Below are 14,105 nucleotides of genomic sequence, written 5' to 3'. Positions count from 1 at the left end.
GCATCACTTTTGACATTTTTGTTTCCTGATTTCTTATTTGAACCGATAGTCTTTTCCAGAGCCCAGTAATTATGCACACAAACCCTAATTCGTTTCTTGAGTCCATGCTGAGGAACTAATCTTTGTTTGTAGAAGTGCTCCACTCTTGGCTGAGTAGCAAACAGTTTCATTTTGTGTGCACTAAGGAGAAGTGGGAGGGCACAAGGATGGAAATGAGGGATGTGGAGCTACCGGCCCTGAGTAGCAGTGGACATTTCTCTTGGGTAATGACTTTAATAACCCTACACTTGACAGGAAGGGCAAGAAAGGAAATAAAGTCGATGGTTCTCAAGTCTATTTTTCCCCCCAAATTTTAGCAATTCTTGCAATTGGAGTCATCACACTCACCTTTGCCTATTTTTCCTTAAAGCTGGAGATTTAAAACACTTATGGTATTAAGCCATGGATACCTGAATCACTGGTATTAAGTGGATAGTAGATGGTTCTATGAGTTAGGATTAGGATCCACAGCATCTAGCAGGGAAACTCAAGAGTGACAGTGGCTTAATCAAGATGAATGTGTTTTAATTCTTGCTCAAACAAAAGGAATACAAAGGAAGGCAGTCCAGAGCTGATGAGGTGGCTCCACAGAGTCATTAGGAACTCAGGAACCTTCTAGGTCTCTATATCATCATCCCTGGGCTGTGGTCCTTGTCCTTGAAAGCCCCAAAAGGTCTTTTAATTATATCTGTGGACCAGAGAGCAAATGGAGAGATTCTTTTTTAAGGGATTTCTCTTCCAAAATTCCAGTTAACATTTACATCTCCTTGGTGGAAACTTAATGATATAGCCAGAACTGGCTGCAGGAAAGGCTGAGAAATGGGCCTGTAGCTAGGCAGTATGTACCCAGATAAAACTTTGGTTTCCTATGGACAAGAAGCAGAACATAGATAATGGGACGCAACTAGCATTCTGTGCAGAATCTTGCAGCAGATTCATTCTGGAGACCAATGATAGAAATTGAGAAGATTCGATGAAGGGGTGCTGGGTTGGCTCAGTCAGAAGAGCATGTGATTCTTGATCCCAGGGTCATGAACTGGAACTGGAGTCCCACGTTGGGTGTAGAGATTACTAAAAAAAAATTTTTAAAGAATAAATCTGTTCTTATGAAGAACACTATAACATGTGACTGAGTAACATGGAGAACACCTAATGGAAAACTATAGCAAATTATTTTTTTAAAGGTTTATTTATTTGAGAGAGAGAGGGAGAGCAAGTGGGGGGAGGGGCAGAGGGAGAGAGAATCTTCAAGCAGAAGATTCTAACTTGGGGCTGGCTCAGTCCCAGGACCTTGAGATCATGACCTGAGGTGAAATCAAGAGTCAGACACTCAACCAACGGAGCTACCCAGATGCCCCCATATTATTTTTTAACTGGGATTTAAATAAAAACTTAAGCTGAAAAAGAAAAGATTCTGTGAAATAATGCCTACCCTTCAAGGAACCTATGTTTGTGTTCTTGAAGTTTCTAGTTCTATGGGTAATGTATGTCATCTATGCAAGTTATCAGGTTATATTATCAAATTCATGTTTAATAAGGGAGGACGTGCAAAAACTGATTATAGAAAGAAACTGATTATGCATCAGAAAATTAAGTCAGGATGTTATAATTCCTGTTCTTCCTAGACTGCCCATCTGCTGACACTCAGGGAGTTACATGCCATGACGCTGCGGGCATTGTGCACTTAGCCAGTGTTAGATTCCTCTATGAACAAAGGACAAATGTAAATGCAAGGAAAAGGGGTGGGGGAGACCCATCCTCCTTATCACAACCAAATAGATAGCTCTAGAACTGTGGCTCAAGTTCATGAGAAAACCCTAGTTCCTAGATGGCTTCAGAGAAAGTTTATGCTTAGGATGACACATCCGTGGAAGGTAGTTGTGCCGACCGACATGACAAAAGTGAGCCAGAGAGTGCTGAAGGGGCGCAGGGCAAAAGCAAAGATGAAGGCATGACTCAGGAGACAAGGCCTGTGGGCTGCCTGTTGAGGGCTTGGAGGAATAAAAGTCCAAGCCAAGGGGATCCCTGGGTGGCCCAGCAGTTTGGCGCCTGCCTTTGGCCAAGGGCGCAATCCTGGAGACCCGGGATCGAATCCCACGTCCGGCTCCCGGTGTATGGAGCCTGCTTCTCCCTCTGCCTGTGTCTCTGCCTCTCTCTCTCTCTCTCTCTCTCTCTGTGTGTGTGTGTGACTATCATAAATAAATAAAAAATTAAAAAAAAAAAAGTCCAAGCCAAAAAGCCCAGCCGAAGATTCCCTCTGGCTGAGGGGGTGCTAGTTCCTTCTCCCCTTGCAGGGTTAGCTTCAAACAAATCCCTCTCAGAGTTTAGCAGAAAAGATGTGCAATGCATTCACCTGTTGCTCCAGAAATAGTTAAACCCAGGATCATCTGTCAGTCCTTAAAAGCCAAATAATGAAATTTTAAACAGAAGGCAGAATTTTAAACAAAGGGCAGAAGGCCACACTCCCACTTGCAGGTCACAGAGAAGACAGCTCTCCTCTCCTCTCTTCTCCTGGGGTGAGGAGCCCCAGGCCAGGTCTATACCGCATGTCAGTGACTGTGGTCCGGTGACCTGGGTCTTCTCAGGATTCCTGTGAAAAATGCAACCCTATTGACTTTACAGTTTTATTTAGTCTTACTCCAGGGGATGGACTAGTCTCTCTCACTGACTCGAGACAACCCCTCCGCAGCTGGAGCCTTAAGAAAATCCTCCATAAGCCCTCTGGCGAGGACAGAGATAGAATCGTGGTAGAATGAGAAAAGTTCCTTTGTCTGAGATCCCAGAGCCCCCTCAGATGGTTGAGTGGAAGCAGAGGAGGAGAACGAGTGGTCGGTGCAGATCATCAGACCCAAAAGACCCTAAAGCCCAACCCAACAGCATTACTGCCCATGTTACAAAGAGAACATTCTTGAGATTTAGATGAGACATAGTATAACCTCATCATAGGAAGCAGACACCCTCAACTCTACCTCTAGGCATCAAGCCTTTCCAGTAGGTTTCCGGCGGCCCAGGCTTTGTTTTACTCCGATAACATGCGCAGGTGCAATAAAGAAGATCGATGTACCGTATCCCGTAAGCCACCTCCACATGGCTGGCCACGACAGTACTGCCCGTGCTCCTGTTTTTCCTTGCGCACTCTACTGTGTTTGGAACGCCTACAAGCAGGTAGGAGCCACCTGTGAGCCTCAGCGGGGAAAGACTGGTGAAAGGGGGTCTTCTTCTGGCCCTCAGTGAAAAGCCATAGAGCTCCATAAGAGAGAGAAGCAAGGCTCTTCAAACTATTTATGAATAATCCTAATATTAATTTATTCTATTGCCATCCATCTTATCTTAACCAGGCACTAAGCTAGCAACTAGGAATACAATGGTAAATAGAACAGATGGCCCCTCCTGTCACAGAGCTTACTTTTTCATAGGGAAAGCTAATTTTGAATAACCAAATTCGCAAGTAATTATTTAATGGAGGGTGTGCTAAGTTTCTGCAAGGAAGTACCCGGTTTTGCAGGGTATGTTTTAGGGGCAGTTATCTAGCGTACAGTTCAGGAAAAGCTTCCTTGAAGTTGTGTGGTTGCATAACAAGGTGTAAGTTGATATCTGAAGGTTGGGTAGGAATTAATTAGCAAGGATGGTGCCCTGCACAGAGGGAAGAGCATGGGGGAGGCCCGGGGAAGCAGAAGAAACACAGTCATAAGAAAGAAAAATGTGATACGTATATACAGTGGAATGTTACTCCGCCATAAAAGGAAGGAAGCTCTGCCATTTATGGCAGCAAGGATGGACTTTGAGGGCATGATGTTAAGTGACACCATGAAAGACAAATGACCTCACCTATATGTGGAATCTTAAAAAACAAAACAAAACAAAAAACAGCCCAGAAAATGAGTTCACAGATACAGAGAACAGAGTGGTGGCTGCCAGAAGCGGGAGGCAGGAGTGAGTGGGTGTACTGGGCCAGGGTGGTCGGACGGCTCGAACTTCCGGCTGTCGGGAGGTCCTGGGCCTGGCATGTCCAGCATGGGGACTGTAGCTAATAATACTGTACTGCGCATTTGAATGTTGCCAAAAAAGTAGATCTTAAAAGTTCCACTACAGGAGAGAAAATCATAACTCTGCGTGGTAATAGACGTGGACTAGACTTCACGTGGCAGTGGGCACGTGTATCAGGACATCGTGCGGCGCACCGAAGCTAAGAGTGTTCTATGTCCATTATACCTCAGTCTGAAGGACTCAGAAAGGAGGGAAGGAAAAAGGGAGGGAGAGAGGGAGGTGATTCCGTAGAGTGGTGGGCGATGAGCTGCCCCACATGAGACCGTGGGACCAAGGGGACTCGCAGCCCGTCTCAAGGATTTCCACGTACCATAGATAAGGAGAAGCTCACAAAGGCTTCCAGACAGGAAAAACTAAACAAATGCACTCTCTTCTTGTTTCTCGATCCTTAGCTTCTGTTTTGACATCTTCAGCCCAGGAGCTTCAAATTTTAGGGCAGACTAAGAAAAAGCAAACCAAGTTTAAAGCTTTGTGCAAAACTAAGCTCCTTATGGGAGAAGAGTACTAAGCAAATGAACAGAAATATAAAAATGAAGCTAATGTTTTCATCAGATTGAGTATATCTATAATTCAGTAGATTTGGCCTTGGCACTTGAGCTCATTTATCTCTAAAAACATGTGCAGGTATTTTAACTTTCTGATTTGTACGCATTCACGGCTTTCTACAGAAAGCAGCAAATATATGCCTGTTTTGAATAGTGAAGGAGACATATTCTGTGTACAGAAATAACCTTATTAGTCATATAAGAACACACTGATGGAAAAGGAAAGCACCTTTCTTTGCTATAAAATTGGATATTGTGTGAATAGATGGAATCCACCCATAGACCTGAGAAAAGGTACAGACATGTACCCACACGGAGAGACTTGTAACTATTAATTTGCTTCAAAGTTCCTTAATCTACTGTTTCTGAAAATGTCAGTACTGGAGACGTCAAGAATTTCTACTACTATCTCCAACCCCCGTTTATCCAGAATGTTTACAAGGAAGGCTGCTTTGCTTAGCGTGGTGTGGACTCTCAGCCTCCAAACGCGGTGCCTCCTCCTCCCGGCACAGCGAGACCCCCCCTGCCCCCCACTGCTGTCAGCTGTGTTCCAGAGAATAGTAATGGAAGTCATGTAGGCCATTTCTAGGCCTCAAAACTTCCCAGTAGGCCATCCTTTGTGTCATTCATCCTTTTTCAACTTGATGAAAATAAGCACAGTGACCTTGGATTCAAGATGAAGGCGGTAAACCTGGAAGACGGAGAAGGCGCAGGGCCTTGCTTCCAGACGTGCGCAATAGCAGCTGCTCGGCACCAGACTCTGTTCACTTTTCACTTCTGGAACATGAGCATCTTCCTTTCCTGAGCTTTGCTATGATTTAAACTTTTGTACTCTGCTTCGTTCACCGTGTAACTGTGTTAGGAGAGCACTATACGCCCGTTGGCTCGGCCTACCTTGTCATCAGGGCCGGAGCTATGGTAGTGCCACGGACAACACTAGAATCCTGAAGTAGCAGGATGGATAATTTAGGAGGTAGTTTTGGATCTCACGGGGCCTCTTGTCGTAATTATAACCTCTCATGTTTCATGGGTTTATTACAGTGGAACTCTCTGGTTAATTGTTGGGTGACTTGGGTTTCCTACCCTCACAAATACTGTGGATTGGCCTGATGGTAGGAGAGAGCTGACGCTTTGTGTCCCTGTCCTGGGGGGAGGGCCATCTCGACCTGTAGGACAGCTATCCCCGTGATCTGTCTGACCTTCCTGATGGGATATAACGTCCCCCAAACTGTGTTATTACTTGTTAATTTTCAGAAGGAAACCGCTCAAGAAATAGTGTAGGGAAGAGGGAAGTGTGGAGGGTGATAGAGCACGAGAGAAACTGTTTTAGGTGGGGGGCGGTGTGTCACCACAGCCTGGAGACTTGCCGTCCACCAGCAGTGTAACCTTCGGCAGCTTTACTAAATCTCCCTGAACCTCTCCCTGAACATAAAAACTGAACTACGTGCAGTTTTTATATCTGCACGTAGAGAATGATAATATTAGTTATCTCATAAGTTATTATTTGGGTAAAAGGGATAATGTATGTAAATTACTTAAAACAGATCCTGGAACAACAAAAACACTACAAATATGCTGGATATTATTATTTGAAATTATTCTGGAGGTTGAGAGTAGGAAAATGGCAAATGTGTACAAGAAGCACCTAACAAGGCACCTTGCCAGGCCTCCTTGGAACTCAAGCCTGTTATTATCCAGTGTCCGCTGCCTTTCTGGCTGACTCTGAGCTACTGCGTCCAGCCCCACTGTGGAATTAAGGGCTATGAAAATCCAATTCCTCTTCTCCCAGCCCCGCCACACCATCCTTCGGCGCCAGTCGCCATGGCTCCCTGTCCGCTAGCTGCCCACCGTCACTCTTCCGAAGACTCAAAGCCTCCATGACTCTGTGTCTGGCGTGAGGGACAGGGCTCCCAAAGAAAATACACGTCTGAGTTCCTTAGATTCCTTACAGAAACCACCTTGAAAAGACTCATCCTTCTGCTCTGAAGGATCAATATCTTTTATCTTTTAGTAGATGCTGGGTTTTTAAAAAAAGATTTTAGTTACTAGAGACAGAGAGCAGGTGAGCGGTGAAAGAGAAGAGAGGGATGGGGAGGGAGGAGGGGAAAGAGCCTGAAGCGGACCCCACACTGAGCACAGAGTCTGACATTGGGCTCTACCTCACAACCCGAGGTCCCGACCCAAGCTGAAACCAAGAGTCAGATGCTTAACCAGATTGGGCCATCCAGGTGCCCCTGTAGATGCTGTCTTAATGAGACTTGGTCATTGGTGCCGTTAAGTAGGTACTCAATAAATGACAGCTCTTACTATGGCTAATTTCTTCAGTCACCATGTTATCTCTTTAAAGTCTTATCTTCCTTTTCAAAGGATTTCAAATATCCTGGCGATGGTAGTTTTGTGTTTTGCGCAAATTCCACGAGGTTTTAAATTTTTAATACTAATGAGTTCTATGAGTCACTCTCTGGCACAATCTACAGCTTCTAACATCTCCAGTGGTAGAAAAATGACCCATAGCAAGATATGAAATTGAGAAGAAACAAGTGATCAGCTTCAAAAGAAGCTACAGGAGTGGAACAAATGAAGGGGAAAAGGGTTTTGGGTTATATAAGAGCGCGCGTTCGCAGACACGAGGTCCTGGGAGTAGCACGTCTTCTGGCTGAGCAGATGCCCTTCTGAGCACTCATCCCGTGGCCTCGCCTGGCTTCTCCGTGCGCCAGCGCCGAGTGGTCTTGGCGTGACAGGGAGGTGGTCTCCAATACAAGCCCCTTTGCTCCCTTGGCTCCCGGGCTGGCCCATTACATTAGAGAACGGGATCTCGGAACTGACAAGAGGAACCTGAGCCTCCGCTTCATTTTTTTATTCCTATTAAATCAATCACACAAACATTTGCCCACATTCTGTGGAGCCCGGAGACGAGGAGCCAAGCCAGAAGGAGATGCGGCCATAGCCTGAGGAAGAATTTTTTTTGTCTTATTTCTCTTCTCTGGTCTCCTGAGTTCTGTGCTGGAAACAGAGCTGGGCTGTGTTAAATCCCCGAAGGTGGGCAGTGGTAGGAGGGAGCACGTATGGCTATGGCCCTGGTTAGTACTCTACGGGACTTTTCAATAAAGTAAGCTAGGGAAATTCTTGGAGAGACGAAGTCGAGAGTTTGTGACCAGCCCAGCGTCCCCCTGACACGGTGGCTCGTCAGCGGAGCAAGCCCGGCTGCGGGATTGCCCAAGTTCCCATGAAACGCGGGAGATCTGATTCCCACGGCCAGTACGAGAAATCCCTGCTCCTAGACACGTCACGCTGACATCCTGAGAGGCCATGAGGACACCACGCTATGTCTTGACACGACGATCACGTAGCTTTAGCCTTGGAGCCATAGTGCCACTCGCGAAACAGAACCTTTCAAATGACAAGACCCTAGAGATAAAGAGATCCTTCCTGCTTAACACGCTGACCCAGGACTGCCCTTTGCGGGTGGACTACCACTCTAGTCGCTGCCCCTGCAGTGCCGATGGGGAGAACTGGAACAAAACCCCCTCTAGCTGAGATGCAGTAGGGTTTCCATCACATCTGTGGCTCTAGTGCTTTGGACAAACATGGGAAGAAGACAATGGGACCCCGTGTTGCACGACCAGCCCTGGACACAGTTTCAAACAGGTTCTACGAGGGCTTTCCTGTTATTGAAAAGGCAGTTAATCGTATTTCCACCAGAGACCACGAAGGATATTGATTCTGAAATTACTTGGGCTTTCTTCTTGGACAATGAATGACTAATTAAGATTAATTTCTAGCTTACATAATGTCCCTTGCACAAGAATATGTTTGCACTCTTGAGAGTATTGACACTGGCAAATGGGGCCAGACTTTTGGCAGGTTTTTTGGATAAACAATGCCAACCTGGCTAACTTCCTCTATTTCTCTAGTCTTTTTTTTTTTTTTTTTTTTGGAAAATACTTAGAACACTTTCCAAGAAATTAGTTTATTTTTAAAAAATTTTTAAATTTATTTATGATAGTCACACAGAGAGAGAGAGAGGCAGAGACACAGGCAGAGGGAGAAGCAGGCTCCATGCACCAGGAGCCCGACGTGGGATTCGATCCCGGGTCTCCAGGATCGCGCCCTGGGTCAAAGGCAGGCGCCAAACCGCTGTGCCACCCAGGGATCCCCAAGAAATTAGTTTAGATCAGTCAGTTTATTCTGGATAATACTGTGTTTACTGTTGCCTAAGAATCTTTGATAAGCTACCTTTCCAGACCCAGTCAGCAAATGCTGACATAACACACTGGTTTTTCTTTTTCTTTCTTTCTTTCTTTTTTTTTTTTGGTCCAAGACATGAAGGCTACCAAGGTTCTAGGAGGAAATACAAATTCTATTTCTGGGTCATTTGAATTGGCCATAATCTCACTACTAATTCTGAGGCTTTGAGGAAACTCTAGTTGATAATAGGAGAATTAGTACTATCCAAATAATTTGGAAAGCTAAGTATTTCTCTGTGTCCAACTCTTTCCCTACCGGTAGAGGCAAGTATTCTTAGAGGGGAGAAGGGTACAAGGCTGGAAGCCAGTAATGGGGTTTGAACCTGATTTTCACAGTTATTACCTGGTTCTATTGAACTGTTCAGTGGGACACAAAGTACTCAGTGGACAAGTGTTGACATGAAATTTCAACAAAGTCAGGGCTAATCTCAGTTTCCGCTGATCATAGAATGAATTCCAGTCCAACAGAAATTTAGTTATTATGGTAGTTTTGTCAATAAAGTTTTTAGTTGACAAAGTTTTAAAAATCTGACATCAAGTTACAGGAATAATAATTGCTCAGTACTATCAGCGACTAGATTGCTTCTACGATCACTACACTGTAAATCTGTAATACTGGATAGTCATTCGCTTTCCATTGAGGTTAATTGAGGAACAACATAGTTTTGGACAGTGCTCGTGGTCTCAGATACTGCTGATAGTGATGTTGCCACCCAGATATTAAATGTTCCCTTTTCTTTAGTCGTAATTTACTATGACTGATTTTTCTCTTATCACCTACCAAAAGATAAAATTTTATTGAAACAGTGCCACAAACTGAAGCTTTATTCACTGCTTTAAGAAAATGTTTTCTGAGCATTTTTAGAAATCTATTTAAAATTATTCTACACAAAAATAACAGTTTTCAGAGTCATTGTGGGTTATTGCAGGATTTTCTAACTACTAGAATTTCAACATATAAAGCGCATGAATAGATTTTCACCTTATGTCTGGAATGCTCCCCTGTGTTTGAAAATGAATATTCAGTTATTTATAACAAACTCAAGTAGCGTGCCTTTGCTTTACTGTCATTATGCTGATTAGATTTTATTGTATCCTCGTGGTTCCTATTATTCTTGATCATAAATACTTTCTGAAATGCTAAACACCATGAAGACTTTCCAAAGGCTAAGGTTGAAGTCCAAATCAAAGAGCAGGTTTTGGTCAACTCTTTAGGTTGACATTAAGCTATATAAGGTTGGGACGTTCTCTTAACCTTTTGAAACTTTTCTTCACCTCTTCGTTCTACCTCTTATTAGATCGTTGTAAAGATAAAAGCTAGACAATAAATGTGTAAGTCCTTAATAAATGGTAAAGGTCTCTATATATGCACAATGTGCTATTCTTAGTTATTTCAGAAATGTTAGCACATCTTCTGTTGCACCAATCAGAGGACTAGGGCAGTGTGTTGGTGTAAGTGGTGCTTATAGATGCTTCATTCCTCAAAATCTCCATTCCAGGAACCCCACTATTAAGCCATACTCAGTGTGTCCCTTTTCTTCCCCTGACAACCCACTTCCAGCCTTGACTGCCTTATGCCTTGTCTATGGAATTAACCTCAGCAATGTTCTTGCTGTCTCCAGGTCCCTCCTCTCCATTCTGCCCAGAATGCCAGGACCATATTCACCTTCCAACAGATGTCTATCATGCCATCTTAAAGTCAAATGGTGCTCCCCATTACGAGATAAAGTCTGAACCATCCGTGAATCCTTAACAATCTCGGTGCAGCCAACAGTTAGACTCTTACTACTCTCTTCTCATTCCCTGTGAGCCAATCAGATCAGATCTCTTGTTTACCCTCCCTGTGACTTTTCACATTTTGGAGTCAACATCTCTCTGTAGGTGGTGTTTTCTACATAAAATACCGTCTTCCTCCTCTCTTGTCTGTACAAGTCTCATCTACCATTTCAGGCTCTCTTCACAGTCACAGTTTGTAATAGATTATAGAGGCAAATATTTATATATACCATTCACGTATGTAAACACATTTCTAACTATAGGCTAATTATATAAAATTAGGCTTTAGAAAATAAGCTAATATATAAAACTACAAGAAGGGAAATAGAAATTACTTGAACTCTCAGTCTTGAGACAACCACTATGAATATTTTGGTGACACACTGAACCGAAGGAAGACGCTCAACCACTGAGCAACCCGGGCACCCTTTCTTATACTTCTTTATGTATGAACATACACATATATTTATCTTGTTATAAAAATAGAATAAAACTATATGTGCTTTTTAGAATCATATTCATTTTTATGTACAAATGAAAGTTTGACTTTTGTGTTTTACATAGCTCACTCCTCATCCTCTTCTTCTACCATTCTCTCTGACAAACTCACCTCAGCTAATCAGTGTTAAAAACGTTGCATATTTTCCTATACTTTTTTGCATATTATTGGTTGATTTTCAAAGCAGACTCATAAATATATGATAGAAATGTCTCCAACTCACTTAATATGGAGTTAAAAATTATTTTACCTATTTTATTTTTTCACGTAGCTATAAATAAATATAATTTTAGGGGATCCCTGGGTGGCTCAGTGGTTTGGTACCTGCCTTTGGCCAGTACCAGGGCATGACCCTGGAGACCCGGGATCGAGTCCCACATCAGGCTCCCTGCATGGAGCCTGCTTCCTCCTCTTCCTGTGTCTCTGCCTCTCTCTCTGTGTGTCTCTCATGAATAAATAAATAAAATCTTTAAAAATAAATAAATATAATTTTACATAAATGCATGCTTGTTCTCATAGTTTTTAGAGATTTATTTATTTCAGAGAGAGAAAGAGTGTTAGCAGGAGGGACACTGGGAGAGAGAGAAACTCAAGCAGACTCCATGCTGAGTGCGGAGCTCAAAGTGGGGCTCGATTTCACGACCACGAGATCATGACCTGAGCTGAAACCAAGAGTCAGACACTTAACCAACTGCTCCACCTAGGCACCCTCATAGTTATACTTTTTTGTGCCATCTTTATTTGCCTTTTCCTCTCTTTCTTTCTTCCTTTTCTTGGTGTGGGTGGCATTACTTCATTCTTTTTAATGGCTACATAATATTACACATACCACAGTTTATTTTACTATTTCCCTACTGATGGTTATCCATTTTGTTCCTTACCGATGACAAGAATGTGTGTGTGTGTGTGTGTGAATTCTTGATTTTAATTTGGCAGATTAGATTCTAAATCAAAGGAAATGTGTGTTTCTAATTTTAATTAATATTAACAAATTGCTTTCCAAAAAGGCTGCACAATTCATATTTCCATTAACAATGAATGTTTGAGAGTACTATCTCCTCATCTTTATAAATTAATACAAGTCTTATCTGAGAGTCCGTGTGATCCTCTCTTTGCCACTTAAATTTGCATTTCCCTGACTACGACAAAGGATGAGGATCTCTTAAAACATAAAGTGATCATTTGGATTGCTCTTATGTGAATTGCCTGTCCCTGTTTTTTGCTCACATTTATATTTGGGGTTTTTTTTTCTAACCAATTTGTAACAGTAATATGCATATTACTGTGGTCGGCAGGCTTCCAAAGTGATTCCCGGGGGCTCGCGTCCTGGGGTGCTCGTGCCCGCGTATAATCCCCTTTTCTGAGCGTGGACTGGATCCTGGTGACTTTCTTCTAAAGACCAGTATACAGCAAAAGCGATGAGCTATCACTTCTCTGATTGGGTGTTAAAGACGATGACCTCTATTTTGCTGGTATTCTCTCTGTGGCTTTTATCACATGTTTTCTCTAATGGTGGAGGCTAAGTGGCCTGGAGCCAAAGTAACCTCTGTCCTCAGCCCATGAGGAATGGAGATTCTTATTCCAAAGTCCTCAGGAAATGAATCCTGCAAAACATCATAAGATTGGAAGCAGATGCTCCCGACTCAAGCCTTCAGATGAACCTGTAGCCCGGCTCACATCTCAGTTGCAGCCTGTGGAAGACCCGGAGGCAGGGCACCCTGTTAATTGGTGCCTGCATTCCTGACCCCCAGAAACTGAAAGGACTAAGTGTCTGTTGTTCCAAAATGCCAAGTTTTGGGGTTATGCTACAGAATGAGATAAGTAATACGATTATATATGCCAGATTTTCATCTGGATCATGTATTACAAAAATTTTTTCCTGCTTTTTATTTTTTTCCTTGACTTTGTTTATGGTATCTTTCTCCATACAGGATTTAAAATTTTTATATAACTGAATATGTCTGTATTTTCTTAGATGGCTTTTAGATTTGAGGAACTGTATATAAGTGTCTCTCCAATACCTATGTAGTATCTAGAGTCTCTTAAACAATTTTCTAATATATCTAATATTTTATTTGTAAATTTAATTCAATTTAAAAATTTTAATTCCAGCATAGTTAGCATACAGTGTTATATTAATTTTAGGTGTACGGTATAGTGATTCAACAATTTCATATATTACTCAGTGCTCATCATGAGGACTTGGACTCCTAATCTCCATCACCTATTTCACCCATCTCCACTGCTCCCCTCTGGTGACCAGCAGTTTGTTCTCTGTAGTTAAGAGTCTGTTTCTTGGTTTGTCTCTTTTTTTCCTTTGCTCATTTGTTCTGTTACGTAAATTCCACACATGAGTGAAATAATATGGTATTCATATTTCTCTTTCTTATTTCCCTTAACATTATACTCTCTAGCTCTATCCATGTTGTTGCAAATGGCAAGATTCCATTCTTTTCTATGGCTGAGTAATAGTCCACTGTGTATATATACCACAGTTTTATCCATTCATCTATCAGTGGACACTTGGACTGCTTCCATATCTTGGCTATTGTAAATAATGCTGCAATAAACGTAGGGGTGCGCATATCCTTTTGAATTAGTGTTTTTGTATTCTTTGGGTGAGTACCCAGTAGTGTGATAACTGGATCATATGGTAGTTCTATTTTTAACTTTTTGAGGAACCTCCATACCTTTAATATTTGCCTTTGACTTAAAATTTCAAAATATCATTCAGGGAAAATATATTAGAAGGTCAACCTCAAGATCTTTTCTTCCTAAATCTCCATTTTTTAAAAGATTAGGAGTAACACTGATTTTGTTGTTGATTGACTACTGAATATGTTCCCTACTCATGGCAGAGTCTGAATCTGTTAAACAGATTCCTCATTCTAGGATTGCAAAACATTTTTCTTCTAGAAAGATAAAACCAACTGAAATAATCCTAGAAGAAAG

Source organism: Vulpes lagopus, chromosome 4 (genome assembly GCF_018345385.1).
Source record: "Vulpes lagopus strain Blue_001 chromosome 4, ASM1834538v1, whole genome shotgun sequence".
Taxonomy (NCBI): domain Eukaryota; kingdom Metazoa; phylum Chordata; class Mammalia; order Carnivora; family Canidae; genus Vulpes; species Vulpes lagopus.
Note: the sequence above shows the minus strand (reverse complement) of the source record.